General features: G+C 44.4%; 1 long non-coding RNA gene across 1 annotated transcript; it reads right to left on the bottom strand.

The window, feature by feature from the left end:
- Window positions 1-6,090: 6,090 nt before the first annotated feature.
- On the bottom strand, window positions 6,091-23,158 carry LOC136755150 (uncharacterized). The gene is made up of 4 exons (XR_010817628.1): window positions 22,904-23,158; window positions 21,789-21,845; window positions 17,889-17,943; window positions 6,091-9,785 (listed from the first exon to the last, which is right to left on the bottom strand). It is a non-coding gene; the product is annotated as an uncharacterized LOC136755150 (long non-coding RNA).
- Window positions 23,159-27,778: the final 4,620 nt, after the last annotated feature.

The raw sequence follows: 27,778 nt of genomic DNA, 5'->3' as shown, positions 1-27,778 counted from the left end.
ATTGAAAGAGTTAAAGTGTTACGATGGCAAGGGGCCAGACACACTGTGAGAAGAACAGATCAGAGATGGACAAAGGAAGCCACTGAATGGACCCTAAGAGATGGAAAAAAAAACTAGAAGTCAAACACATAGAAGATGGGAAGATAACTTTATATCAGATTAACATCAGGAGATTGTGAAGGCCAATTAAGAAGGTCGATTTTATGCACCATAAACTGTTTGGTCACGTGTTCCAGGTCTCTGTTGTGCTACAAAGTTTATTTGTGACCAAGTTTGAGCTTCTTGATATATGAGAAACAGTACTGGGACAGGCGTGATGGAAAGTGCTTTAAATGGAGTGTAGGCCCAGACACAGCCTGAACTGCAGCTTGGAAGCATCTTTAAAGGACATCAGAGGAGTACAGAGGCGTTGCTCTCCCAGCCCTGCTTCCACTGCAGAAATGCAAGTGCAGCCCGTTTCACATTCACTGTTCTGCTGAATTATTCATATTAATAGTAGACAGTAAGTTAGTATTGTCATGAAGTGACACTGGGCAGGGAAGTCATATAATTGGTAGAACGCAGAACAAACGAGGGCTTAACACCAACAAAGCATTTCTTCACAGAAGAGAAAAAAAACAAACATAAATCAAATAAATCTGTCTTTGATTTGCACCACTTACCATTTACACAGCAGGACAGCGTTTGCGCGGCACTCTACCAAGATAGAGCAGCTTGGAAATGAGTTGCCTCTCTCTACTAGGTGCCAAAGCCTGACATTCTTCTGTCACAGTAATTCATTCCCTTGATATATAAAACCCAGTTACCACAGCAGTCAGTTAGATAATTGTGTCTTTAAAGAGAGAGGGATTAATGAGCGTCTATCGGCAGCAGCTTCACTCTTTAACACTGAAATATATCTCAGATATGAAAACACCTGGCACAGGATGGGCTAGGCTTTCTGGCACACTCGCTTGTGGAATAATCTTTATTTGCACTGGATAGCTCAAAGAGTCACTGAGAAGTCACACTGCCCTCTGTGTCTCCCTCCTCTGATTGGGGAAGGTGCCGTGTGTGTGTTTTTGATTAAGTGTCTGAGTCGGTGTGCCTGTTATGTAGTCTTCGTTTTGGGATGTTGGCTTAGAAGTACTTATGTTACTATCAGTTTGGACTTTGAAGTGGTAAAGGTATTATTTGGCAGAGATATGAATGTGTTCCCCCCCGGATCCTCTCGCTACAGTAAAGCTACAGTACACACATGGTTAAACTGTTGATAAAACTGCAGGGAAACTGCCAAACTGGGCAACACTCCTGTGGTGAACATTCATCAGGTGTGGTACCAATAACAAAGACGGATCAGTTAATCTATACACAGCTGGAAGTCCAAGTTCAAAAGATAATGTTACTTATTGTGCTGCTGTTCATTCACTGTGTCCTAGTAACTCTAATATGAACATTCATTCTTCTGACAATATAGTATGTGAGACTCCCTCTCCAGCTGCAGTTTTGTTTTTCTTCTAAAACATTTCCTGTTTACTCGAGCTATGTAGTGAAAAAAGGCGACACTTGGTAGCAACTGCCTCTGTGTAAACAGGAGAGTTTTCCTGTTCCTGACAAGACTTGACAACTTCAGAAAACACAAACACATGAAGAAGGCAAATAGAGAAAAGAAAAGTTAGTTATAAGAGTTTCCCCGTCTTTCTCTCACGCTCCCTCCATTGAGCCCAAATCCATTCTGCCATTTTGATAACATTAGTGCTTTGCTACGTAGGTCAGACATATTGGCAAGAGCCTTCACGAGGGAAGATCTGACAACCATTTGACTACCATGAGTGAAGTTAGCTCACTGAAAGTGTAACCTTAAGACAAAATCTGCACCTAATGTCTGAATGTATGATTCTGACTTTCTCTCACAGTATTTAAAAAAAAACAAGGCACAGAGACGGATCCCAGCAGACCTCAGTCTTTCCCACGCTGCTTAGCACTGATGTTTTCTTGTGGACATTTTGATTTATTTCTCACAGCACCCTGATCTTAAGCCCCATGGTAGAAAATAACAAGCGGTCCTGTGCAGCGCCTCGCCGGCTCGCCGGCTCTTCCAAGTTCAAGGCCATTTCCAAGAGATACTCACAGAAACGGGTTGTGAAGCGGAGTCACAGCCAGGTTGTCGGACCACAGTTTAAGGGCACACGGTTCAGAGGGGCCCAGCTCCAGTCCTGGGGGACCACAATCCTGTAGGGGCCTCCGATTCCCCCTGTTCTGGGTGCAAATCTTCCATGAGGGGAAGACACACAGATGCACAACAGATGATATGTTATATATGACATGTCTCCTATCTGCAGTGTGGGAACCAACTAGAAAAACACTGGTGAGAGAAAGATGAAATGCAGGTTTTACAGAAACTCTCCTGAACCCACAGTATGTCCACAAGGTCTCCAAACACCAGCCGCCCCTGACGCAGGTGTCTCATCGGCATCTGATGAATTACTGAGGAGTTAGGAAGTCAGGAATCAAACATTTCGCGTGTGGTAGTGGTCATATTACACTTCTGTCACCTTTCCTGAGCACCCCACGTTTAGAGAATTAACATAAAAAGCAGACAGCGCCTTGTTTGCCTGTCTGTGTGTGAAGTCACCTCAACAAATAATAAGCATCTACGCCTCGAGAAAGCCATAACAAAATGACGACTGAAATAAATAAAAAAAGAGCACGTTCATCGATTTCCACTCACAGTTGACATTTGTAACTGAAAGCGTGTCACACTTGGCGTATATTGGAGGCTCTCCATCATTGTAAATGCTCTTGTGCGGAACAAGTGTATTTTGCAGAATCCTATATGACTGAATCCTTTACTTAGATAGGTGTGTTTTTATGTATGAGACGAGGTTTAAGGCAGCGCAGTACATTCCTCTGAACCCAGGATATGTATTTTAAAACCTTTTAACAGTGTGTCAGTGATAGAAACCGCTCCGGGTGTGTCCGATTGTAAAGTTAGACACCCACACAAAGAAGGACTATTTATTTACATAGCTTCCAGAGATCCATACACAATTTACATGCCAGGGTTGAATATTGCTGTAGTAAACAATGAGAGCCCAGATTCACACTGTGCATAGTTCAGTCAGTGGGAGAGAGCAGATTGCAAAATACATACCAACGTGAATTATTCCAAAAATGTGATTTCCCAGGATGAATAATTGCACAGTTATGTCCTCTGGAGAGCAATGAACCCGGCCGACTACAAGCCCTGGGATGTGGGAACAAAAAGCTCATCGTTTATTTACATCGGAAGGATAATGAACAAGTACTGCCCCCTTCTCTCACTGTCTGTGTATGTATATACCCTTGCCCAGGTCTCGCTGCGGTACTCTGGACCCCATTGATCACACATTGCCCTGGCGCTGTACGCAGGGCCTGCCGCGGCTCCTTCTGTCTGGCGACGTGAAGGGGGCCTCTTTTGCAAACCAAGCAGAAACCCCCTTCTCTGCCTGCGGTGCCCCGGCCCTGTCGGAGCACGGCTGTCTTCCCTCATTCTTTTCTTCTCCTAATGTGAAGCGATCGCCATGATGTTTGCTGAAGTCCAGCCCAGAATAAGAGGTCTGTGATTCTTCAGCTCAGTCTGTGCCCTGCACAAGTGTTTTAACCGTATACATCTGCTCCCTGTACCAGATTTAAAAAGACTTGCCAAGCACCACGAAACCATTGCATCACTCCAATCTGATTTATTTTTTGCACAACAAGAGGATACTCTTCCCCAGCTGGGAACAATCTTACGTCTTACCAAAACAAGTCAACTGTTTGCCTATTTCTGCTAAAGACTCTTAATTGGGCTTTGTGTTTCCCTTTGCATTTCAAAGACTTAAAACACACGTTTGCAGACAGGAGCGGAGCAAACTGAACGTCTGCTTGGAGGGTCTGCTTTTCAGTGACCGAATGATTAAAACCGCCGCTGGGTTTATTCTCCAGATTATTCCTGCCTTTCAGATGGAAAATGGAGTGCGTAGTGTTCACGAATAAAACCCATTACATGGCAGTGGCAGAAAGTGATTTTTAGATTTGTTAGACATGCTGACAGAAGCCTGGGTCTACACAGTAAACATGCTGCACAGATGTGAAGACACGAAGGAGAGATGCTTTGCCTGCATGGACCGGGGCTGAACCCACGCTGTCCACACCTGCCCCAGATGAGGAATCGTATCCCCGAAGGCTGGAGCTATAGACATTGCGTTTCAACGTTTTGAAAGGGGACAATTAGACACGTGCAAGCACACGCATGCACACACACTTTTACATGCATGTACCTTGTCTTGTACATGCTGGAGATGGGGCTGCTGTGTAAAAGGGTGCCACTTTCCTCCAGCTGAGAATCAGTAGATCTGCAGCAACCGGAAGCCATTGGCATCCTTTTAAATTCATTCAGGCGATAGGGTGCAGGTGCATACTTCTTTTGTTTTTTTAGGGGACGGGGGGACTGCAGGAAAGACAATCGCCCCTGGTAGCTTATTCCCCGAAGTGCAAATACTGGCAGCCGCTTGTTTTTGGCACGACAGTCTCGGGCATTGCCAATCTGGCACGTTTCCAAGTCAGAGTTCGACTGTGCAAGCAGAAATGCTCACAATATGTGGGTTTTAGCAAGCCTGAGGAAAAAACTAACGTTAAATGTTCTGTTGTTAATTTGTTTTAATTGTGACAAAGCATGGAAAACCTAAGTCTAATATTGGGATTTTTCCTCCTCTGCTTGCGTGGTGAAATAGTTACCGTGCCGCAGTACGTGGTGTGACCAGACAGCGGAGTTTCTTACAATGTGAGTTTCACTTCACTGTCATCTCCAATCGACAGAACAGAAGCGGAGGAAATGCAAAAGAACAAAATGTCTAATTGAGCATTACAAATTAAAACGCTTACGATAGTTCTTATTTTCCTATGGTCTTCAGTGACTCAACAATTCGTTAGTTTCATCGTAGTTTCCGTAGGAGTTTTAGGATTGAATTATATTGAGTTACTGGAAGGATTGCATTCAATTTGCATACAGAACTTTTGTTTTTCAAATGAGTGGTTTTCAAAATCTGCGTTAGGGCAAAAACAGAAAAACACACTAAGTATTGTGTTGTGTATGGAAATGATTAACCATACAAGGCCACGGGTTGCAAATCATCAGTATAAGCAGGATAGGCTGTAGGAACTCCCTTTTTTCCCTTCTTCTAGGGAATGTTACTTTGAGGTATTTGGAAAACAACGGGTAGCAAATGCAAACCCGGGCTCCGGAGGAAGAGGATACAAGCCAGAGGAGGGACCTATGTCATTACCCTGGGAACTCATGAACATATTGGTCCAACAAAGCTGCCTATAGGCCGGTGTAAGACCCCGCCCCCACCCTGCTTTGACCAATGACAGCACAGAGCGCTCTGTCCTTGACTCAAATATAACCTCAAATCACAAGAGCAGCGCAGGGATACGTCGCTCTTTGAATGGATACACCAACATACTGGATTTAGCTGGTGTTGCACATATTGATGGAGACTTATTCTTAAATAAATAGGCTACATTTAACGCAGCATATTAGAGCAGAAAACGGGTCAAGGGAAATCTAACAAAAACTGCAAACAATCTGGCAACGTTTCACCATCAGGCGCTGACATCACCGCCCTGCATCGCAGCAGCCAGCTGGAGGCTCCCCATTTAGATGTGGATTTTGTTTTTGTAGGGAAAAACTCCAAACAGCCCAAAGACAGTTAGAATAAATAAACATATTACCGCTTTTCTGTCTTAAAGGAAAAAGATTAGGCCCGGCTCTTGCCCCCGTGAGAAGTGGCTCGGTGCGAGTCGAACGCTTCCTCCTCCTCGGCTCGTCAGCCTCCCGCCAGCGAGCTTCCAAAATTGTGCAAAGCTGCATGGCATTTTTTTGTGACGTTAATTAATGTCAGCTCAGTCGGGAACCTTAAAATTTATTTTATTTGGGACCTAATCCCGATTTCTACCACAGCCACTAATGAGGCAAGGAATTTAAACGGCGCTGAACAGAACCACCGAAACATCAATCACTGGATCAAAAACCAGCAAGGAACGATTACGCCTCCCCGGCTGCAGATAAGAAAAACACACGGACAGTGCTGGATATTAAGAGCTTGCATATTTATTGAAATACTACTAAAATAGCCAAAAAATTACACGGAATACTTGTAGTGCATCATTAAAGATCACATTGTTACAAAAGCTGGCATTATCAACCATACACAGTTGCAGATATACCTCAACTTTCAAATGCTGAATCTGCCTAACACTCACTGGCTATATACAAAATAGGTGGCATTCCTAGTCTACCATTAAAAATAAAAATAAAAACAACAACCAAAAGACAACTTGCAGAGAGAAAAAAATATAAATCGACTAAACCGAAAGGAAAGTGCATGCATTAGTTGTTAATCATCAGAAACTCGGACAGGAAAGATCAAGCTGGGAAGGTCTGCACCGTTAAGGAATAACAAAAGGCGTCAGAAAACAAAAGGTGGGCCTTCAGTCTGTTGCCATGTGAGAACGGCAGCTAATGTGAATTAACAGGAAGCAAAGACAAAACTGCAAATACTGTTAGACGTGACATGTTCGTAAACGCAAAAGTTGAAGCTTTTTGGTATTTTTTTCTTCTTCCTCCCGAGATATATCTGGATATTTAAAGTCTTTGACCTAGTACAAAATTATTCAAGTATATTGGCATAGTTAGGAATCTAAAAAGAGGCAAGTGAAAGGATTGTCCCTTTTGTTTAGGTTCTGTTAAAGCTACATAAGAACATAAGACAGTGTCCAATCGAGAGGAGCCCATTCGCCCCATCGTGCTCGTTTGGTGTCCATTAATAACTAAGTGATCAAGGATCCTATCCAGTCTGTTTTTGAATGTTCCCAAATTGTCTCTTCAGCCACATCGCTGGGGAGTTTGTTCAGATTGTGACGCCTCTCTGTGTGAAGAAGTGTCTCCTGTTTTCTGTCTCGAATGCCTTGAAGCCCAATTTCCATTTGTGTCCCCGGGTGTGTGTGTCCCTGCTGATCTGGAAAAGCTCCTCTGGTTTGATGTGGTCGATGCCTTTCATGATGTTGGAGACTTGGATCAAGTCCCAATATAGTCTCCTCTGTTCCAGGGTGAAAGGGTTCAGTTCAGTCCACATAGACTCCTAGGTCTTTCTCATGCGTTACTTCATCTAGTTCTATTCCTCCCATGGTGTAATTATAGTGGACATTTTTGTTACCTGCATGTAATACCTTGCACTTGTCCACATTGAATTTCATCTGCCAGGTGTCGCCCACAACTGAATATTATCTCAGTCCCTCTGAATAGCCTGTGCTGCCGAGATTGTATCTGCTGAGCCACCTATTTTTGTGTCATCTGCAAATTTGACAAGTTTGCTAACGATCCCAGAGTCCAGATCATTAATATAGATTAGAAAAAGCACAGGCCCTAGTACTGATCCCTGTGGAACTCCACTAACAACCTCACTCCAGTTAGAAGCGACTCCTCTAATCGACACCCTCTGTTTCCTAGACATCAACCAGTTCATAATCCATCTACTTACATTACCCTGAATGCCTACAGCTTCCAATCTGAGGATCAGTCTTTGGTGTGGAACCTTATCAAAAGCTTTTTGGAAATCTAAGTATATCATATCATATGCTTTCACATGATCTACAGCTGCAGTTGCATGTTCAAAGAACTCTAATAGATTAGTAAGACATGATCTGCCTCGTCTAAACCCATGTTGACTATCTCCAAGAATATGGTTTTCATTTTACAGGTGATGCAGGTGAGACTGATTGGTCTGTAATTTCCTGGCTCAGTTTTGTGCCCTTTCTTGTGGATTGGTATGACATTTGCCATCTTCCAGTCAGTTGGCACATCCCCTGTTCTAAGTGTCATTTGGAATATTTGAGTTAGCGGCCTATAAATCATTTCCCTAAGTACTGTTGGAAATATACCATCTGGCCCAGGTGATTTGTTGGTTTTTAATTCTGCTAGTCCCTTTAGTACCTCCTCCTCATTTATCCTGATCTCTCTTAGGGTTTGACTGGACTGGTTGTTGTCAACATATTCTATGCATTTTGTTTCGTCTCCATTCCTTTTGTATGCGCTATACAACATTTTCTTTCTCTTGATATTTTTTTGCATACCTCTATTAAACCATTTTGGCCAATGTTTTTTGGTCCTAAATTTGCTAAGTTTTGGTACAAATTTCTCCTGAGCCTCAAGTAGTATATTCTTAAAATATACCCATCCATTTTCAACTGACTCTGTATCCAATGTGCTCCAGTCTACCTCTTCTAAGTGCCGCCTCATACCTTCAAGGTTTGCTTTTCTAAAATTGTAGACCATTGTTTTAGACTTGGACCTTGTTTTTTGAAAGAATGCCTCAAAGCTAACCATATTGTAATCACAATTTGCCATTGGTTCTCTAACTAGTGTCCCTCTGACTCTATCTTGGTCATTTGAAAAGATCAAGTCAATGCATGCTCTCTCTCTGGTTGGTTCCCTGACAAAGTTTTTATGGACCTCAGATGATTGTACAGTATAAGTCATCACTCATTCATTCGGTTTTAAGGAAGCGTTTAATTTGTTTTCAACAGGATTCGTGCGCTTGTAGATGCGTTTGGACCATTTTAGCCTTCATAACGAGTGTCAGGGAATCATACCAGGTCGTTGAATTGGCATCTTGGCATTCAAAGGTAAAAATATTTGAAGATTGCAGTTTTGTGATTGCTCCCCCCTATACAAATCTTGCCTGTCCCTCCAGAGAACTCCCTCGGATGTAAACCTCTCTGCCTTTTCTCTCTCTCATGCATGTGATCATCTTTGTCCTGTACCCAGCGAGAAAGCCACACAGAAAACGACAGAAAAACAAGTCAATCCAGACCAAGTAACAATAACCAGACGACAAAGAGCCAACACCATCTCAGAACATGAAAATAAAACAACAAAACAAAAACAAAATAATAATCATAATAACCCATCAGAGCTACCTTACCAAGGAGCAGATATAAAGTCCAAAATAGCACCATTCATCAGTGTCTCAAATCCGTGGCAGCATCTCAATCACTTACCACAAGGAAACAATGCAATTCTACAACTACTTCTATACATCAACATGAACATGGCTAACATATGGGTTTATACTGGCAAAGTCAAACGAACGAACGAACGAACGAACGAACGAACAAACAAAAAAGAAAAGTAAAATCTAATAAGCAGAAAGAGGGGACTCTCAGCCTTAGTAAAATCCTGTCAAGAGTGTGTACATAGATAGGTATTGAGCCGTCACGCATGTACGGTGAGAAGTGGAAGACATGCTGCTTCAACAGTGACCGGGGTCCGCGGCCCCCCTGTGGCGATTGTAAACATGGACTCACAGTATCGATGTTGCCGTCGCTCAAATCTGCCAGGTCTGTCTTGATTTGTTTTGTGTCATTTGACGTTTCCGGAAAGAAATATAAATACCGATCAGCAAGGCTTAGAGTCCCAGACATACCTACACGTTATTTATTCCGTTTGTTTAATAATGATACTTTAAAAAATAAGAGAAAATAAAGTCCCATTTTTGTTATGATCTCATCTATACCCACACACCAAATCATTACAAATGGAAGATATATGATTCAGGAAAAATAGGAGGTAATATATATATATATATACACACATTTCCTTTTTTTTTTTTTTCTTTTTTTTTTTTCTTTTCTTCCCCGGTCAGCCGACAGCAGGAGGCCAGAGCGGAGAGTTGGTGTCGTGGATCCCCTTCGACCTCAACCGGGAGGGCAGCCTGCAGGCGTCCCTTTAGAGAGAAGAGAAAACGCGTACGGTCAGGGTTCAGGTTGAGAAAAACCATTGTGAATCAATGGGCCATTCCATATGTTAATGTTCAGACTGTACAATGCGCTAGTTAGAGCTCATCTGGATACTGTGGACAGTTCTGGGCTCCACACTTCAAGAAAGATATCGCTGCTCTAGAGGCAGTTCAGAGGAGAGCAACCAGACTTATTCCAGGTCTGAAGGGAATGTCCTACTGAGAGACTGAGGAACTGAACCTTTTCACCCTGGAACAGAGGAGACTACGTGGGGACTTGATCCAAGTCTTCAAAATCATGAAAGGCATTGACCACATCAAACCAGAGGAGCTTTTCCAGATCAGCAGGGACACACGCACCCGGGGACACAAATGGAAATTGGGCTTCAAGGCATTCAAGACAGAAAACAGGAGACACTTCTTCACACAGAGAGGCGTCACAATCTGAACAAACTCCCCAGCGATGTGGCTGGAGAGACAATGTGGGAACATTAAAAAACAGACTGGATAGGATCCTTGATCACTTAGTTATTAATGGACACCAAACGAGCATGATGGGGCCAATGGGCTCCTCTCGATTGGACACTGTCTTATGTTCTAATACAGTATGTTAATTTTACTAAAACAATTCTACACCTCTGCTCATGCCTCTCATTTTGAAAGTCTGATCCCCTTGTAGAAACGTCTTGCAGACGCCCATACAGAATTACCCCAAGAGCAGAGGAGCAAAACACATCATTCCTGCACAATGTTGTCCTTTCAGCAAAAGAGTTAACAGCTTACAAGTTCCTCCCACCAGAGTCTTCCATAGAAACCCTCAAGGTTAAAAGAAAAAAGGTTTAAAAAGAAATACTTCCAGCCAAGTTTGTATTTTCACGGTGAATTACTTGTCTCATTAAAATGGAAAACGACGGGGAGGAACATACCATCGCCATCCACAGAATCAAACCAAGCCTACGGAGCAAAAACTGAGTGCTGTGGAGACTCGGGCATCTGTACGACTTCACTTCCTGGTGTAACGAATACACAACATTCAATTGAGCGATACTCAATTTCTAGGGGCAGCAGCTACAAACTAAAAAACAAAGTACAAAACTAACAGGGATGGGTTATAGTTTTACTGAAGAAACATCGTGAAGACTAGAGGTGTAAGACATGATTTAAAATGTGCAAACTAACGCAAACAGTATAACTTGATGGACTCCAAGAGAAACAGAAAGAAAAGTGAGGGGCGCTGGCCAAAGAATGTTTATGCCCGGTTTTGGTAAAAGAGGAAAACCTTCAGAAGGGACATCGTTGCCTCTCCTGACCCGCAGTGGAGCACGGCGTAACAAAGAGCACATTAAACTGCTTCTCTGGCTGCATAAAGACCTCTGTCACCAGCCAGACAACACAGCGTCTGCAACTAATTTAAGACCAAGGATGTTGTGGGGATTCGGTCAGGGCCTGGGCCCCGGTCCAAGACCTATCGTATCACAGAGCTCCTTCCAGCTCCACAAGCCATCCTCCTCTTGAATTAGGGGTTTGTCTTTGCGCCCGAGAGGTGACGCCCCACATGACCGTGGATGGGAAGGCTCTCTGCACACGGGACACCTGCATCACGGGAGTCCGTGGGACCCACGGCCCCATCTCCACGCATTCCCATGCAGGGAACAGGGGCTACAGTGGAGCTGAGGACACTCAGGGAGCCCAGCTAAGTCATCTTAGCTGGGCTCCCTGCTAAGATGCCATCTGCTCTTCAGGAGCAGGTCTACGCTTGCGAGATACCTGGAGAGGAGCCACAGCTGTCTGATTCAGCGAAAAACGGGCCATTTCTGGAACTTGATACTATGAAAATCTCACCAACGCACCATTTGAGTTTCTTTGCGTGATATTGGGGAAAATTTTTTCTTACAAACTGTTCTTAACAAACTGAAGAAGCTAAAGGCACCCAGAGTTTTTGTTTTCTCTCCTCCATGCCGACTGGTTTATTTTATTTAATGTCGGCTCTGTGGCTACCCTGTGAAGGGCACTATACAAATTTAAACTGATTGATTGATTGAAAAGAAAAGCACTCCTCCCCCCACTGTTGAAAGCAACTTGGAGCGTGTGAAGAGTCTTCATCTAACATTTAATAAACTGTAAAGGTATAGCTGTAGTAAACATTTTAAGTTTTGGAGAAATAAAAAAAGCTGTTAATTTGACCCTTTATTGGAGAGTTTGCATTTAACTGGCCAATAGGTTCCTCTGATTTGAGATGTTTGGGGAAATCTATGTATTTGTAGTAATTAATAAATAATTGCTTTAAGACTTAGGTAATGCTTTGTGAGCAGCTGACTTAGCTAGGCCTGACTGGCAGCTCATACTCCTCTCCCCAGGGGATGGCATTAATGCAGCTACACGGCCCCGTATATAGCATCCTACTCTCTCACAACGGATCACATCCCACGGGGAGGCAACAGATTGATCACACTGTCGTACAGACGGGCAGGACATATGTGCGCTGTCAGTTACTGTACCGGTGGATGCCTCGGTGATTTCAAAATTCATTATATTCATTGTGTGAGAGATTGTATGTGAGTGTGAGACAGAGACAGAGAGAGGGAGAGAGAAAGATTGTGTGTGTGTGAGAGAGAGGGAGAGAGAGAGTGTGAAAACCAAAAGTAATATTACTATATTTGAAATTCTTGTTTAAATGAAACCTTAAATTAAAAAGTTGTATTGTTGATAGGCATTTTATTCCACTAAGTACAATGTTAGATAAAATGAGTTTACATTCAGCTGCTGGAACATTTGGGGCCTGAACTCCTCGGCTTTCGGGCTGAAGAGCACAGACCCTGAATTCATTGAAAGCATTAAGGAGTTAGATGTGTTAGTTCTGTTGGAGACATGGTGCCATGCAGAGGTGCCCACACACTGCCCCCTGGGCTACAGGGAGGTCACTGTGCCCTCAATTAAACTGAGCACAGTGCGGCGCGGCAGGGACTCTGGGGGGAGTACAGAGAGGAGTGTGGTACAGAGACAAGCTGGCCAACTACATCAGCCCAGTCAAACAGGGCCCAACACACACATGGCTTCAAATTCAGAAGGGAATAGCCCAGTGTGAGAACCATATATACCCGTGTGCACCATACACCCCACCTCTGAATCCCCCTATTATAATGAGGAGTTTTTTTTTTGTTTTTTTGTTTTTAACACCCTCCACACAGAGATCAGCCATTTCCAGGCCCAGGACAGGCACTGAGCACGACTGCATCGGCACACAGAAACTGCAGGGAAACTGTTCGGCCCCACTACAGTGCAGAGGAACAACCCCGACGGGGCGGTGAACAAGAATGGGAGAGAGTTAGTGCATCTCTGCCAAGCCCTGGGCCTGCACATCCTTAATGGTAGGATCAGAGGGGACTCTTTAGGGAAGTTCACATATTGCTCAGCTTTTGGGACTAGTGTAGTCGACTACGCCCTCACTGACATGAACGCCTCCTTCATTAGTGCATTCACTGTCAATTTGGGGAAGCAATAAAAAAGGCAAACAGGATGCTGGGGTATATTGTCAAAAGTGTAGAATTGAGAACAAGGGCAGTGATGTTCAGACTGTACAATGCACTAGTTAGAGCTCATCTGGATACTGTGGACAGTTCTGGGCTCCACACTTCAAGAAAGATATCGCTGCTCTAGAGGCAGTTCAGAGGAGAGCAACCAGACTTATTCCAGGTCTGAAGGGAATGTCCTACTGAGAGACTGAGGACCTGAACCTTTTCACCCTGGAACAGAGGAGACTACGTGGGGACTTGATCCAAGTCTTCAAAATCATGAAAGGTATTGACCACATCAAACCAGAGGAGCTTTTCCAGATCAGCAGGGACACACGCTCCCGGGGACACAAATGGAAATTGGACTTCAAGACATTCAAGACAGAAAACAGGAGACACTTCTTCACACAGAGAGGCGTCACAATCTGAACAAACTCCCCAGTGATGTGGCTGACGAGACAATGTGGGAACATTCAAAAACAGACTGGATAAGATCCTTGGATCACTTAGTTATTAATGGACACCAAACGAGCACGATGGGGCAGATGGCCTCCCCTCGATTTAACACTGTCTTATGTTCTTATGTCAGACCACAACCAAATCACGGTGCTCCTGAAAAGAACAGGCCAGCAGCACACAGACTGTACAACCTTAAATCAAACATACAGATGGGCTCCTAACAGCACAGAGGAATTGAACAGAGCAATCCGGTCTACAGAAATAACTAACACTTTCCTCACAGTACCAGCCTGATGTGACAGGACTAAATCTGGCCATAAATTATATCAATAAAATATTTCAAATCGCAGCCACAATGGCAAATCTTAAAGACAAAGAAAAAGATAAGCCAGAATCACACACACACACAGACATGGTTTGATGAGTGTAAATCAATATGAACAAATTTAAGGCACCTGTCCAATCAAAACACAGACACAGACCTACGCCAGCGGTACTGCGAGACCCTGAAACACTACAAACACACCCTTAAAAAGAAAGAAACGCAGACGAAACACTCACAGAAATCTGTCGACCAAAACCAGTTCTGGGAAATGTGGAACAATTTAAATTCAACAAAACAAGAACCGACAATTCAAAATGGAACCATTTGTAAAATGTATTTTGAAAACATTTATACAAATATCCAACAAAATGATCTGACACACAAACAAACTGAAACTACTGAAATTACTTGAACAATCAATTAAAAATAATCAAAACACAAATGATGCTCCAATCACCCTACAGGAGTTATCTAGAAAGCTCATGTAAGATTGCACTTATACAACATTTTGTCATACTCTTGCCTTTGCATTACTAGCACTCGTATTGTTTATTCCGATTTCTCCTACACTCCCTCTCCCTTTTACATTCTAGGATTATAAACGGTTTACTATACATCTCATATACACTTGTGTAAACTGTGAATTTGTAAAATGTATTATGCCTGAACTGCACTGTATCATTGCACTTTATATTGCTCTTATTTTGTAAGTCTATGTGAGCAGCAACCTGGGGAAGGTGTTCTGCAGCATCATCAACCCCCGGATACTGGCCTTCCTCACCACACAGTGCCAAAGTCAGAGTCAGATTGGATTTCTACCAAATCCCCGCACTACAGATCATATCTACACCCAACACACCCTCATAGACAAACTCATCCACCAAAAAGTAAAGGCAAAATCTTTGCCCGTTTCATTGATTTCAAAAAGGCATTTGATTCCATTTGACACAAGGGACTTTATTACAGAATTCTCCAAAGTGGTATGGGGGTTAAAGTCTATGATATTATAAAATCAATGTACACTGAAAACAAATGTGCAGTGAAAATTGGCAATAAAAGTTCTTCTCTCAGGGCTGCAGTCTGAGCCCAACGCTGTTCAACATCTACATCAACGAGCTGTACGAGGGTACGCAAGCTCTCTTCAGGGGCTACGCTAGAAAAAATCCATAATGGCGGACAATGCATTGTATTTACTATAATTTGACTATCTAATCAATGTTTAATCTCTTTTCTATAAACTTCAGATGCGTTGATGAATGTTTCAATTGTCTGCTGACTACCAATATTCAGTGCACACACGACTAATTTACATATTCTATTAGCCCTGTTTTTAACATAAGCCATATTTAAATATATCAGGGTAACAACTGGCAGGCCTGCTTGGTGAAGCTCTAATCCCTCCTCTATGTGTGTTTGTACCAGCCAATCGAGAAGCCTTGTTTTTGCAATTACCCAATCATTGGTTCATTTCAAAGTCCACAATGTATGACCAATTAAAAGCCGAAGATCTGTATTGCAGACTTATTTAACAATTTTTACAGGCTGCTATGCACTGTAGGCCTGATGTGAAAGTTAAAGAGTTTTTAAGAGTACAATTATGGATGGTTGGCTAAAGACTGGTATATTCACAAAGGATGGAGCACATGGGGGTCAGCAGGAGAGCAGGGCAACCACAGTCCCTGCTGCTTCCACTGCAGCTGCTGGCTGTAGGTGCGACTGCAGAGCATACCACGCTCGATTTACAAGTTCAAACTGCGCAGTGTGCGACAGAGCAGGACAACGAAAGGGCATCAAAAAACGCAAGTATGACTAAAGTTACATTGAATTTACATGGACTGGGGACACTGGATATCCTCAGCCTCAGTGTGTCGTATGCTGAGAAGTTTGATCAAATAATAGTCTTAAATTGTCTCTTCTTCGCTGGCATCTGGAAACTAAAAACAACCAATTGAAAGACAAATCGGCTCAGGTTTTTTTTTGTTTTTTAACAAACTGGAAGAGTTGAAAACCAGCAAAAAAATGATGCAATGCAATACAATTCTTACACTGGAAATATAAATGCACTTCGAGCTCCATATCTAGTGAGTTATCGAGTGGCTAAAACAGGGAAACCACACACGGCTGCAGAAGATTTAACTGTGCCTGCTGCAAAAGACATGGTGAGGTGCATGTTGAGGGAAAAAGCTGGAAAAAACGAAAACTTGATACCATTCCCTCTCCGAAGATAGTGTGTCGCGCTGCACTGATGATATGGCTGAAAATGTCTATTCCCAGTTCACTGCAGCTAGACGAGTCCACGGATGTAGGTAGCCTGGCTAATCTTTTGGTTGATGTTCGGTATATGTACGAAACTACCATGCAGGAAGATTTTCTCTTCTGTTGTCACTTGCCTACCCGAACAACAGGAGAAGACATTTTCTTATTAATTGATAACTTCATGCTTACAGAGCAATATAATTGACTGCTTTCCAACATTGCAAGAATTTCTCAATAAAAACAAGATGCAGTAGCATGAGAGTATGAAAGCTGACACTGTGGAGCACTTGAAACAACAAAGGAAATATTTTCCCAAAAATGGATAATTCAAACGCCTGAATAAGCAATCCATTTGAGGGGTCTGAATCTCTCCCAATTCCTCATCTGTCAGTGCATGAGCAGGAGGAGCTCACGGCACTGACCCCAACTAATACTGCAAGCAGAGACCAGCCTCAGGTCTGCACTGCGTACCTGCCCCCAATCAACCACATTATAAAGATAACCAAAACTTCCTCTCTGGATCATTGGAACAATGAAACTAAACTGGATCACTATCGGGCCCTAAACAGAGAATCCACCCCAGCAGAGACCACAGCCTGGCCAGAGAGACTGGCCGACACAGGCAAAGCTGACTGCCCAGAGAGGTGGACACAGAGAGGGACGGTGCTGTGGTCATTGAGAGACAGGAGAGGTGGACATAGAGAGGGACGGTGCTGTGGTCACTGAGAGAGGAGAGGTGGACACAGAGAGGGACGGTGCTGTGGTCACTGAGAGACAGGAGAGGTGGACACAGAGAGGGACGGTGCTGTGGTCACTGAGAGACAGGAGAGGTGGACACAGAGAGGGACGGTGCTGTGGTCACAGAGACAGGAGAGGTGGACACAGAGAGGGACGGTGCTGTGGTCACAGAGACAGGAGAGGTGGACACAGAGATGCACCTTCTCCTGCACTGAGGTAAATATGCCCAAATAAAGGACACATTTTTTAAATAAAATAATAAATGCCCACCCAATAGTAAATATAAAATATTTTTTAATTTTCTGTGTATAAAATAGAATTTATATTTTATTTAATTTTGTATTGTGATTTATAATGATATTATTTATTATTTTCCATACATGTATGCTCAATTTCTTTGGCAATACAAATCTGTTTGTCATGCCAATAAAGCACCTTAAGTTGAAAATTGAAAAAATTGCGAGAGCGTTGTGTGTGTGTGTGTGTGTGTGTGTGTGTGTGTGTGTGTGTGTGTGTGTGTGTGTGTGTGTGTGTGTGTGTGTGCGCGCGCGCGCGCGTGAGAGAGAGAGAGAGGGAGAGTGTGATGGTATGAGAGAGAGAGTGTTTGTGTGTGTGTGAGAGACAGGGAGCGAGAGAGTGTTTTTCCACCATTACATGACTGCAGAATAAACCCCGAACAGACGGCCGTGCTAGCGTCACATCGCAGGAGGCGTTTGCTCAGCGCCGGCCCTGCAGTCGGGAGGCTCAGTTCTCGGCCTGCTGTGAACTTGCACTTCGGACACCCGAGTGAGAAGTATTTACCTCCGGAGAAGCCCCATCGTGGCTGCTGGTCTCAGTCTCATCCCGAAGCTGGTGTCTGTCAAAAGGGTTAGAAACAGAATACAAATGTAACAAAGTGCACTGAAATAGAATGCACGGAATCACCTGCAGAACACCTAATTCTGTATTTCCCGTTTCCCCACACGTACTGCAGCGTGTCTGATATATAGAGTCACAGGGCCTTGCTGTGCATTTTAAGTCATTTTCTCACTGCCGTGCATTTTCATGAGCTGGCAGTGGTGGACAGATGAGCTTAAAATATGATATTGTTTTACATCCTGGTGTCAAACTCTGTTGCTTTAGACCCAAAAAGAGATGCATACAGGAGATTAAAGAGGAAGCAATGTGTGTAATATTCATATTTGGATCCACAAATGTTCCCTAAGATATCCAATTACATGTTGGTCTTTGGTTATCAATAATGAAGTATAGCATCTTCTTTTTCACCTACAAGGGATTGAACAAGAAAACTGACTTACAAAAACAAAATAAAATGAACTTAAATGCGAAGAGAGTCACTTGGCAGGGAGACTGGAAAACATTTGCAACAGCCACACGAGGACAGAAGTTAGCAAATGAGAAAAGTATGTTGGTGCGCTCTCTCTGCGATCACAAGTTGAGACATTTTCACACAAGTCAGCAAAAACACATATTCCCCAACGTTGATATAATTGACTCCAACCCCCGTCCAGATGTCTCCGCACAAGGCATGTTTAAAACTGCGCAGGATCAGGAGGTCCGCACAGTCGCGAGCCCACGTTCCCTCCACTCTCGTCCGGTGTGCGGGACTTGGGGGGGCGGGGGTGTCGTATTTCCCTGCCTGTACAGCGGACGCTCCCACTTCTCAGGGATATTTTGGAGCTGAAATGCAGATGGACGTTACAGCGGGCCCGACACCTGCTAGGAACCCGTCTGTTGCAGCTTTGTGACTGGAGTTTGGACGCGCTCCAAGTTAGGAGTCAATGAAGGTCGTTTTTTAAAGCCTGCCATCCGAGGCCTCTGAACCGAGTGAACTCCGAAACGCACAGCGTAGCGGGACCTGCGTTACAACGGGGCGTTTATTCAGCTGCACCAGAGCAGAAACCGAGCAGAAACCAGCACCGACTGGAACCAATCGGGCTCTTGGACAGTATGAAGTGGGTTCTCGTCACTCTTAATATCACTGCTGGGAACTTTGACTTATGAACGATATCCTTTCCCAGCTTGATGCCCTTGATGCCCACCGACGGACTACAGAAAGCGGTCATGGATTCACGTTGACTGGACTGACTTAAGACATTGGTGTGTGAACTTTTAATCAACAATGCACTCCCTGTGAATGACCGAGTATTGTAGTGCGAGTCATAAATGAATAAATAATTAGTAAATACTTAACCGAAGCAGGCATGGTCCTTACTTTCAGCACTTGCTCCCTCACAACGCTCGATGCTGCTCTCAGATATTGAGAAGCACCACTTATTCCAGAACTGGGCTTTCAGGCACCTCCAACAGGAGTCACAGGAGATGCCCAATGTGCATTGTCTCTTTGTCATCTTAGTGTGACACTTGGTTCACAGGCCCCAGGCCACTCACACCTCTAAACCGACTAGACTACACCCTCAGAGTACCGTTCCTGCAGCCCTGCCTCACACGGCTCAGAAAAGGTCAATTTCTCAGTCTGTAATTATATACCGTGAACGAGAGTGTGACCCAGAGCTCGGCTGTTTTAAAGAAAATTAATCCAGCAAGTGCAATCCTTGTCAAATGCACGCATGACTTTATAGTTTATGCAGTGTGTGTATATAATATATATATACACACACACACGCATACATAGATGCACTGCCTAGCAAAAGTATTCAAACACTCTCACAGTTTCCCATTTTATTGCTTTAAAGTTTCCTGAGGTGGGGATGTCAAGCAAAGACCCAAGGATGAAGACCAAGGAGCTTGAAAAGTCATTGAAAAGCACAGATCAGGAAAAGGGTAGAAAACAATGATAGCCTCTGAATATCCCTGTGAGCTCAGTCCACTCAATCATTAAGAAGTGGAAGGTGCGTTGTAGCACCCACACACTGCCTATATCAGGCCGTCCCTCCAGACTGAGCAGCCAGGCATGGAGGACACTCTGAAAGAGCTTCACAGTTCAACAGCAGAGATGGGAGAAAATGTGCTCCAGTCTACAATATCCAGAACATTTCACAGAACTAGTCTGTATGGCAGAAGTCTGAACTGGCAAGAAGAAAGCCAATACTAAAAATAAGCGTCTCAAAGCTTGCAGTTTGCCACAAAGCACCTGAGTGATCCTGCAAAAATGTGGCAGAATGTGTTCAGAACTTGGTCAGAACTTTTCAGACTAAATGCATTGGGTTTGGCACAGACCCAACACAGAACGTCTCCCAGTCGACACCATGTCTACAGTCCCGCCTGGCGGGGCAGCGTCATGCTGTGGGGCGGCTTCTCCTGAGCACGGACTGGAAATCTTGTTATTAGGACTGAAGGATGGAGCAGAATATAGGCAGATACTAGAGGAGAACCTGTTTCAGTCTGATAGAGACTTAAAACTGGGGCAAAAAGTCACCTTCCAGTGGAAAATGATCCAAAGCACAAGGTCAAAGCCACGCTGAAGAATAAGAAAGTGAATGTCCTTGAGTGGCCCAGAAAGCAGCTGTAATTGCACTGAATATTTGAGTTGAGGGGTCTGAATACTTCTGACATCAACACCTTTCTTTTTTACCTTTAAAAGTCTTCAGATTTAGCATTCAGTTCATTATGCATAATTTTGTAACTTCACAAAATGGGACACAACAGGAAGGGTCTGATACTTTTGCAAGGCACTGCTCTCTCTCAACCTTGTACTATATCTACACTGCTAAAAAAATAATAATACTGGATGTGATCGGGCACGCAGCAGGCAATAGATCAAGCGGTTGTCTTTTTTCACCTTTCCTTTCGTCGTTTTATTGCAGTGGGTGTGGCGGGGTGGTTTCTAGAGCAGAGGCTCTTACACCACCTTGGGGCCAGACGTTATTCTATTCTATTATCTAGGGGACATGAATATAAATTAATTCCCATTTCTCAGCTCTGGCAGTCAGGTTCAGACACAATAAATGTGATACCAGGTACATCCATCAGATTTATTATGGCCAATGTGCAGTCAAATGGTGTTGCCATTACATTTTCCTTCCTAGAAATGCTTCAAGTCTTTCAATGTCTCGGCAAACCAGCCAAATATCTCAGAATAAACCGTGCACAGCAGGAAACTATATCCCTGCTCTGGCTTCCCTTACCGAGGTATCTGCTGTCACAGAATAAATGGGCTTTATGTCCAACTAAATTAAGACTCGACAGTGGTGAAAGAACCCATCAAAGGTGCAGTCCGATAAATAATGCCATTCAGCGACTGTGTTATCCTGTATAGCAACGTGCCGACCAACTTCTCCATTTCATTGCATTAAAGAAAGGTCAAGCTACTGTTTTAGAGCCTATAGTTCCTGTAATATATATAAAAAATGCACTACATGCATTCACCTAGACAATCAATTATGTAGAAATGTTTAAATAAATGCATGTATATTCATTTATTTGTATGTGTGCATACACATATTTGACGATTCTCATGCATGAATAGAATTGTGTGTATGCGTATCTGTCCCCGTGTATAAATATATATATGATGATGAAGATGAAGGTTGAACATGTGTACATTGTTCTGGGAATACAGGTCCTGCACAGCGCTGGTCAGAGCCCCGATAACGTGTGCAAATGTGCAGCAGAGCTCAGGGCAAAAGCTGCTCCCCAGCTCTCCTCCATCCCAGCTGCATCCGACACAGGGGCCACACGCTTCTCTGTCTGGAGGAGAGAGGACAATTGCCCCCATTAGCTTAACAGCGACCCGCTTACCATGATCAGCAGCTGGGACACTGGCGCACCGCTGCTGCTCTTCTGAAGGCGAGCACCCTGCAGGACACAGAAGAGACACGGGTCACCGCACAGCCTGCACCCCCACACATCCCCACACCCCCCCCCCGCACAGCCTGCACCCCCACACATCCCCACACCCCCCCCCGCACATCCCCACACACCCCCCCCCCGCACAGCCTGCACCCCCACACATCCCCACACCCCCCGCACATCCCCACACACCCCCCCCCCGCACAGCCTGCACCCCCACACATCCCCACACCCCCCGCACAGCCCCACACACCCCCCCCCCCGCACAGCCTGCACCCCCACACCCCCCCCACACACCCCACACACCCCCCCCCCGCACACCCACCCCCCTCGCGACGGCACGCAACGGGCTCGAGACGAGACGCCAGCGCACGCGAGCGGGCAGCCTGGTGCGTGACGTCATCCGTCTGTGCGTCTCAATTTAGGACACGGCGACCCCCCGCAACACGTACCGGTCTCTCCAAAAACACACACGACACGTCTGACACACGCACACGCACACGCACACGCACGACCTGCTCAGGCGGGCGCACGACAGACACGCAGGCGCGGCGGGTCGTGGGACAATGGGCTCGTCTCCGGCACTGACGGTCGTTTAAGGACAAGTACGGCACCGCGCCGGCGGCACTGCTGTACAGGGACCAGAGCGCCGTGCCACATTATGCGCTCAATGCCATTGTTAAACACTGCATCACTTCATACATTTTAACTGGAGGCTTGCTGTACGTGTTCTCGGATTTCCAGTCATCATCATCATCATTAATGTCCCTGCATCAATTAAAAAAATGCCCGTTAAATGCCAGGCAAGTCCAGCTCAAGACTACAGGCGGTCTCTGCGCCTGGGAGCAGACCGACAGAACAAAGGACCCTCGCTCCATTTTAGCAGCCCTTGCGGTGACTTTCGGGAGGTCTTCCCCGAGCATGAAGTCATTCCGCGGCAAATGCCGGAGACACGACCCGCATTAGCGCCCTTCGCTGCCACAAAACACAACCGCAAAGCGAGAGCGAGCGAGCGAGCCGCGGCGCCGCCGGACCCGCACTGTTGCACTAGTCGCTGTACTTACAGACCGACCAGCCGCGCCGCCTCCTGCTGCCCTACATGCACGCAGAGCCGGGGTACACCGCTGCAAACAGGGAAGGAGAAGGCAGAGTGCAGCCCTCGGAAAAAGCCTCCCTCCCCAAGGCTGGGTTGGAGCGGACTGGCTCTGCACTGTATATCCTAACAATGAGCTAATTCTGGTGCTGCCTGGCCCGCAGCCAGAGCCGCCGCTTGCGCCGCCGCAGAGCCAGACTGCTTACTCGGCAAGAACCGGCGCGTCTGGAGCGGCGCGGCGCAGCCAATCAGCGCCCGGACAGGCCAGCCCGACCGTCCCCGGCTCACCTGCCTCCTGCCGCCGCCGACTCCGATTGGACGGCGCCGGCGGTGGCGGATCCAATCGGGAGAGGGGAGCGCGACTTGCCCTGTGCGCTGATTGGCCCGGGCCGTCAGACAGAGACAGGGAGCGCGGCGATTGGCTGGGCGGGAGCCGGAGCGCGTCAGAGGGGTCGCGCGCTGAGCTGGTTATATAAAAGGGCGGCTGAGCGGCGGGCGCGTCACTAGACACGGGGCAGGGGCGCCATGCGTGCTGTCATTGCATGTTGCATGACTGGGAGCGCCGGTGAGGTTGGCTCACTACAATGCAGTGGGTTTTAAATCACAACATTACATATATTGCATTGAACTTATGAAAACTTGAGTAGCTTGAGACTTCATTATTATTATTATTTATTTATTAGCAGACACCCTTGTCCAGGCAATACAAAGTGCAATAATACAGTGCAGTTCAGGCATAATACATTTTACAAATTCACAGTTTACACAAGTGTATAGGAGATACAATAAGCACTATATAAGGTCTTACATCCTAGATTGTAAAAGCTGATGAGTGCAGACAAGATGTGAAGTCAAAGTTAAGAGCTGAGGGAGAGGGAGCATAGGGGAAATCAAAAGAAACAATACAAGTGCTATTAATGCAAAGGCAAGAGTATGACAAAACTTACTGTATGGGTGGATGAATGGATGGATAGATGGATGGATATATGTCTCATTGCCCTCCCGTCCGCTCAGGTATGAAAAGCTGGAGCCAGGGCTGTAAATGTATAATCTATATGTGATAAGAATCAAGAAGAGTACAGTTCATAAATAAGATAGTAAACATACGGGGACATGTAACTATGTAAGCCTTTAACCAAATATTAGCATCCTTGAGACACTCCGGTTACTCTGAATGACTGGAATATCCCAGACCAGCAAGTTGATAAATAATTATTGTATAAAACTTCAGAATATTTAAAAATCACTACATTACACAGAAATAATTTTAAAATTATCAAAACACAGAGAAAGTTGGTTTAACAGCACTGCTTTGACTTCTGTTTCTTTATTTAATTTCTGTTACTTTGTTAAATACTTTTTTATTTAACAATAATTCGATGTCAGGGAATGTGTGAGATTTTATTTTCACCTTATAAAATATGTATTGCTGTGAGTTGGGTATATTAAGCTACATCTGTACTGAGGGGATAAATAGGGGTGCCCCTGGCAAAGAGAAAGTGAGAGAGAGAGATGGGGGGAGAGAGATCTGCCTGTAAACCTGCTTCCTGCAAATAAAGCTGTTGCTTACTTCATTATCCTCTGTTTATTTCTTGTTTCCTACACAAGCCGGCGAATCCCGCAGCCAGACGCCTAAAACACCACAACAGCAATCTGGATTAAATATGAGCATCACATAATAAATAGTCTTAGTGCCGCCGCCAAATGGGCCCAAACCGCTGCTTCACTGGCACTGCATTAATTTATTCAGGTGAATACACAACTAATACAAAAGCAGGAAATCAAATATGTCTTAGGAAATGGGGTGGACATTTGTGGGAAACTATTAAATAAATAAACAAATAATCCAATCCTAAAAAGTGGGATTTCTCAGTAGATCATACAGCCCATCATATTCCATGCTGTAATGGTAAAGCCTTTTATTTGCCTAATGAATTGACCACAGTTGTTAACATTAAAGGTTTATACCTACTTAGTTACAAATAAATAGATACTTGCCCAAACCACCACCTCTGCTCCAGTTTGTGTCACAGATGTGTCGCTTTGCCTCTGCTTAAAGCTGCTCATTTTAAAAAAACGAAGCCTTGTGCATATATACTGCAGCTGATTAAGATGATTTGAAAGGTTTAGTCTGAAAATAGGGTTTGGTTTTAGCAAGTAGGCTATGGGATTGAAAGAGTGAAATAGATGCGGTGTAAAACATATTTAATCAAAGAGTCATTTTGTACTGTGTTTGTACAGGATATTTAAATCAGGCGAGGAGATTGCCATCTGTGTACTGATGCATCTGTTTCATAGCAATGATGTGTTTTTCACGTTTCACTAAATTAGACAGTTTTGTCCACTGAGGTTACCGAATCTTATTGGGGCGAAATGAATATTCCCAGAAGACAATGACAAACACACTTGCACAAACTGTTGAAATGTATTCTAAGCGGTGCATTATCTTGGCACAGATTCTCCGAGTCTCTGGACTCTACTGGAGGGATGGACACCATTCTTCCAAAAGATATTCCCTCATTTGGGGTTTTGATGATGGTGGTGGAGAGCGCTGTCTAACACATCGGTCCACAATCTCCCATAGATGTTCAATAGCATATGAGTCGCATCATTTTCATACTCATCACACCATTCAGTGACCCTCGTGCTCTGTGGATGGGCATTGTCATCCTGGAAGAGACCACTCCCATCAGGAGAGAAATGTGTCACCACAGAATAAAGGTGATCATTCAGAATAACTTTGTCATGATTTGTAGTGACCCTTCCCTCTAAGGGGACAAGTGGACCCAAACCATGCCAGGAAAATGCCCCCCACAGCATAACAGAGCCTCCGGTCCAGCAGTCAGGCCTGTCCCGTTGTCTTGGTGTCCCACACATACACTCGCCCACTTGTCCAGAACACGAGCCAGTTGAGCGTCTGTGTGACTGAAGCTCCTGCCATTGGTGCCCCAATAATGACCCCTCTTTCAAAGTCACTGAGATCCTTTCCTCTTGCCATCTTGATCAAAAATCGAGGTCAACTTGACCTGCTCAGCATTTGTATACATGCCACAGAGCATGAGAGGATGTTATTTGCTTAATTGTATCATGCAGTACACCTGTTTGGAGGCATCTGCATTCTTTATGTTCCTCCACTCATTTTTTCAGGCTTTTCCTTTAATTTGTCACCTGTCTGTATGTCTTAATGGTGTGAGGAGACACAAGCCTTGAAATGTTGCTGAAGTGTTTGAAATTTGGGGGGGATTAGTTTAGTTTAATGAATATTGCTCCTTAAGCTATACTTTTTTTAATACTTTTTCCACACTAGACATGAATAGTCTTCCAACGAGCCGGAGGGAGCCAAAGGAGAGGGTGGCAGAAACTGAGGGCTGAATGAATGAAATAAGTTCAATCAAATAAAACGGAGATAAGATTAAGTCATAAAAAAGGAATGTACGTCGGTTTGAAAAGAGAGCGGGGAACTTCGTCCTGGGTCTGGCGATTGCTAGGCACGGTGCGTCTCGGAGATGTTTGTGCAGTGAAGTCACTTAGCAACCTGGTCTCTTTGAGTCTGCCTTTCAGGACAGCCGAAAGGTCACGCATCTGTGCATACCAGACTCCCCCAGAGAGAGCGAGCAGCGCTGTCTAGAAAAATGGCTTTGCTTCTGCATGGATGGTTTATCGCAGAATCGCAGACTAGTAATGCCACACGTGTGTTGGTGTGTGTGGTGAATTTATATGTTCCACGGACTTGGAATCTCTTCAGGGTTAAATTGTATTGAGCTCGGTTTTGAAATCTGGGAGTGGATTTTCTGCATTGCTACAATGTGGTGCAAACACCCTCAATATTGGATTTCTGTTCTTGTGTTTCTTATGATTTTTGGTTCAGGAGGAAAGCCACATTTTCAGGCCATGCTTGCCCTTTTTTCCCCTGTTGTTTACATACAGTGTCTGCAAAACCTATTCAAGCTACACTGCATTTTATACCATCTTGCAATGGTTCATATTGAGTTGAAAGGAATAATAATAGTAATAATGAAAATAATAACACCTTGCTATTATATAATAAATGTAAGAAGACATCGGTTTTGGAAGCACAGAAATCTGAGCGGAGCTGTAAATGAGAGGATCAAGGCTCTCGGCACATCGCAGTTCCCTGTAACTGAGCAAACAGTCCTTGCTTTAACAATCAAGGCGATTCAGACGGGCAGATGATTCACAGATTCAGAGAAAAAAAATCAGAGGAGTTTAGTCTCAACAGGTAAACAGAATTGGCAACCAAACCCTCGCTTCTCTGAACTGAAACAATGATTAAACAGCGACTTGGAGCACAATTCCTTCATGAGATTTATATCACGTGAGTAATACGTCTCTCTCTGTGATTTAAAAAGCCTTTCAACATGCAGAGATTTGTAACTGTCCAAAAAACGATTTGATTTATACATCTCAGTCATCCTGTAACTCATTCGGGGTGTGCATTATATAATCCATACCAATGTGAGGATTGTTCTTTTGTAATATGTGGAAATATTTAAGAAGAAAAGAAACACATTTAAGAATACAAAAACTGTGACTGGTGACAGGGGGAAGGTGAGAATTAGAAGACCCAGTGTTTCAGTGCTTTAAACTCTTCCTACTCCAAAGACTTTTCAGGGCAATCTCTGAGAGGTGTTTAAATACCTCGGATACATGTTTATTTCTTATCAGATATATTCTTGGCATGTTAGCTAATAAGGACATTAATGCATTAATGTGAGGAATCTCCTGGTGCCAGGAAAAGAGGTCTCCACTCCACAGTGAGGTGAATTATTCAGTTCAGGTCTACTACACACACACCTATCCTCAGAGCAAGCATCCCTGTTTAAGT

This window comes from Amia ocellicauda, chromosome 8, assembly GCF_036373705.1.
Source record: "Amia ocellicauda isolate fAmiCal2 chromosome 8, fAmiCal2.hap1, whole genome shotgun sequence".
Taxonomy (NCBI): Eukaryota; Metazoa; Chordata; class Actinopteri; order Amiiformes; family Amiidae; genus Amia; species Amia ocellicauda.
This window is presented reverse-complemented; position numbering and strand designations above follow the sequence as displayed.